The sequence below is a fragment of the Triturus cristatus genome, chromosome 11 (genome assembly GCF_964204655.1).
Source record: "Triturus cristatus chromosome 11, aTriCri1.1, whole genome shotgun sequence".
NCBI classification, from domain to species: Eukaryota; Metazoa; Chordata; class Amphibia; order Caudata; family Salamandridae; genus Triturus; species Triturus cristatus.
This window is the reverse complement of record NC_140594.1, coordinates 399772980-399777149: the sequence shown is the minus strand read 5'-3', so window position 1 is coordinate 399777149 and position 4170 is coordinate 399772980. Positions and strand designations below refer to the sequence as shown.

General features: G+C 39.0%; 1 long non-coding RNA gene across 1 annotated transcript; it reads right to left on the bottom strand.

Annotated features, from left to right (window-relative positions):
- Positions 1-2809: 2809 nt before the first annotated feature.
- LOC146784293 (uncharacterized) lies at positions 2810-3571 on the bottom strand. Its single transcript, XR_014970692.1, has 3 exons — positions 3463-3571; positions 3232-3346; positions 2810-2968 (listed from the first exon to the last, which is right to left on the bottom strand). It is a non-coding gene; the product is annotated as an uncharacterized LOC146784293 (long non-coding RNA).
- Positions 3572-4170: the final 599 nt, after the last annotated feature.

Genomic DNA, 4170 nt, shown 5'->3' with positions numbered 1-4170 from the left:
GGTGTTATCTACATTTTTGATTTTGATATCCAAAAAATCTACCTGAGAGTTATCATAGTGTGCTGTAAACCTGAGGTTTTGATCCCCCAAATTTATCCATTCTAAAAAAGAATCCAACTCTTGACTGGAGCCATTCCAGATAAATATGATGTCGTCAATGAATCTGTGCCAACCCTGTACGTTTTCAAAGTATGGCGCAATCTCATTGAAGATGTGTGTTTGCTCAAAGTGTCCAACATAAAGGCATGCCAGACTGGGAGCACAGGTAGCCCCCATGCTGGTCCCTTTCACTTGAATATACGCCTCTTCTTGAAATAGAAAGATGTTATTTTTCAAAACCATTTCTATACACGATGTTATAAAGTCTTTGTTGGCACCCTCTAAATTCTCTGTCTCCAAAATATCTGAAATTACCCTAATTGTGTCGTTTTGGGGGATGTTCGTATACAGCGCTTCAATATCAAGCGTGACCAGATATTGGGTTTCCCCATTAAAGCTCTGGCCCTCAAATATAGATATCGCATGAGCTGTATCTTTGATATAGGACCTTTGTTTTTGAACAATAGGCTTTAAAAAATGGTCCACATATCTGCTCAATGGTTCCAATATCGAGCCAATGCTGCTAACTATAGGTCTCATTGGGGGATTATCCAAGCTCTTATGAATTTTTGGTAGTCCATAAATCGCTGGTGTTATAGGGTGCATATTTAATAGGAACTTGTATTCATTCATACAAATCCAACCTTCATCTAAACCTAGTTTAAGGAGGGTGGCCACTTCCTTCTTCAGTTTATCTATAGCGGTAAAGCGAATGGGGCGATAATGGTCTTTTACCTCTAAGAGATCTCTCATTCTTCGTTCATAATCCCTAGTGTTGAAGATCACAACTCCACCGCCTTTATCGGCCGGTTTGATCACTATTTCATCACACTCCTGGAGTGATTTGAGTGCTTTTTTTTGGTCCACCGTTAGATTATGATTACTATGTTTTGGCATGAAGTTGTTCAAGTTTTTGATCTCCATTTCTACAACCCTTTCGAAGATCTCAACATTTTTATCAAGTTGGCCTAGATTTGGGGTGAACGTCGATTTGGGTTTGAAACCCGATACATTTTTTGGTTGTATGTATTCTTTATCTTGGAAAAACCTATTTAATCTAATTTTCCTAAAAAACTGTTTTAAATCGCTTTCCAGTTCATATGTATTATGGGGGGCAGACGGTGCAAAGCTAAAACCTTTTTTCAAAATATCTTTTTCATCATTGGTAAGTATCTTATCAGACAGATTTATAATGGGTAGTTCCTCTACCTCCAGTATTGTCTGCTCCTGGTTGTCAGGTATTCCTGCCCTGCATTCTGAGGTTGATGGTTTCTCTGCGGTTCTGGCCTGTTGTAATTCCTGTAGCCTCTTTGTCCCCGATTTTGGCGTCTGCCTAAAAAAGGTTCCCTGTCAAATGTGGGTCTATTGTTTTGTTCCCCCTCATGTTCTTCCTCGCTACTAGAGCCTGATGTTTCTGAAAATGTAACCCGTTTATTTCCTCCTCTTGAGTATATAGGTCTTGTAGGTTGGGGTTTGTCCCACCTTTGATATTGACTATTCTTATAATAATCTTTTCCCAGATATGGATAAACTATTTCTATGTTGTATCTGTCTATATCTTTTCTGAGTTTTTTCGTTTTTTTGTTTGTGAGATAGTCACGATAGCTGTTAGTTTCACTTTCTAATTCCTCCATTTTCCTCTTTGCTTCTTCTAAGGCTGTGCTTTGTTTCAGGTTTGTCTCAAGGTCATCTATTTGTTTCCTCTCTATTTCAATTAGTTCTTGGGCTGTTTCAATGATCAAAATGAGCCAATCTCTGCTACAGCGATTGGCTATATGTGTCCAAGTTTCTATAAATTTTGGAATCTCTGTAAAGAGTCCTGGTTCATTCCTGACCTGTAGACCAATGGGGATTACTCCAGCCTTTAGGTACTCAATGAGGAATTCTGCGTGTAATTCCGTTCGGATCAATTTCTTTTTTGCATTCAGGATTTTTATCAATTCCTCCTGACTTGTATTTTTAAGGGCATGTGCACTGCCTGTGCGAGGATTCGAGCTGATTAGCCTGTTAAATTGATCCTCAGAAAATCCGAAGGTTTTTAATTTATCCATATGGAGTGATATTTTACCTTTCTCGTGATTTTTAATCAATGTGAATAGTATGCGTTACCTAGGAAAACCTAGGTCCTCTCCAACCAACAGGTTGTACTGTATAGGTATAGTCAAAAGAGAGAGACCCCTTGTAAAGATCAAGGGAATAGGGTACTCTTCCAAGTAAAAACAAGAAATCCCTCGATCGTGTGGAAATGGGCAGAAACTCCAAGGTGAAATAAAGGGAATAGGATTATGTGTTTTTTCTCTCCTAGCAGTCCCTTGATCACCCAGAAATTGGCTAACTAAATTGACACACTGCAGTCATTATATACACAAATCAGTTAAAAAAATATTTCTTTACATTTATTTGATAAACACATACAGTACATTTGATTAAAGGCCATAATTAGCCATGGTCCCTATTTTGCTCTTAATAACACATTAAATCACAATATACATTACAACGAAGAAAGCTTTAAAATGTATATCACACAATTACGTTAAACAAAATTTCTTACTAAAAAAAAAAAAGGGAAGGCAAACATTCAAATATATTGCATCATCCTGTTATGAACCTGCATGACAGAGAGAATACAAAGAACAGTAAAAAGACACTACACTTTGTCATTCAGTACACATCCACTTTTAACTATTTCAAGGATTATACACTTGTGGGATCTGACTCTAATTGTCGCTACAAGTGAGTGCCCGGTGCTTTGGATTGTGTCAATTCCTGTGCGTCGACGCGTTTCGATGGGCTGTATTTATGCCGCTATCTTTATCAAGACCAGTGATAGATGTTTCTCTCTTAGTTCACATATGGATAGAGGTTCCAGCTATGGGAGAGAAGATGTTATAATGATAAATTAGATAATTCAAGTCTGTTTAATGTCGATTCACTTAGTTTTAAAAAAAGATATTAGTTGGGGCTATTAGGACTCCCTCCCATTTTTATCTGCTTTGCTCTGTTTGTAACTTAGTTATCATAAAGGGTAAATGGTTATCTGAACTCCACGTGTCGCTGCTCTGGGAGCCCACCCTTAGAGTAGTCAATCTTCTCTTTGTGTACCATTTTTTAAAATTAATCCGATGTTCTCACCTGAATATCTGCTTTTTGCTCTACTATATAGTAGGTTTCCACTAAAATAGACGGACAGTTCTTGTGGAAAGCACACGATAAGTTGTGGTCCTACATGGAATCTCAATGTTCTGATCTGGGAAGAGATTATTATCCAAAATTATCCATTCAGGGTGTGATTATGTGAACTACGTTTTTATTATATTATAAATGCCTCACTACCTGGGAGTAATGCAAACAATTGGTTCTCACCTTGTCATTCAAGCCGGTTGTATGTTCTATCTGCTTAATATCCTTACGGTGAAAATATAGTATGCTGTTTCTGTAGGATTGGCCCAACTGATGTTGTCCTTCGTTTGTGCCTGTAATATGTACAAATATCACTATCTAGTGTTGCCACCTCAAAGCCTGCTCTTTAACTCGAATTATGACGGCTTCGTCCGTACCTGGTTGTGGTTGCTGTCAGATATCCTGCATGTAGAATATATCTTGTGGCCTCTTGGTTCTTAAATTAGTCTCGAATTCTTAAAAAGGACCCGCAGTTGGTGGAGCGTCCTCGGGGTTTCTCAAATACCCTGTTTTGTAAAGGGACAAGGATAAAATGAATGGTCCCTCGTGTCTATCAGTCCGGAATGTTCGTGTGAACATCGGTCCTCACTGCGTCCTGGTGACGCTGGACCCGGTTTACCCTACGCTATTATTTCCATTCTTACCTCACAAACTGCAGGCTTTTGCGTCCATGCAGGAAGACTTTCGTGATGCGGTTTCTGGTTACCGCTCTGTGTGTTTGACGCCTCGCATTTGTTTAGAAGAGCCACACCTTCCTATTGGTTGTCTCTGTCAGGTGGTTGTTTTACGGCCAATCAAGCCGTTTTTGCCATAACGCTCACTTTCTTTTGTGATTCCACCAATCCTAGCGTAGCCCCTATCCCTTGATATGTTCTGGTCTGTCTAAAGCCC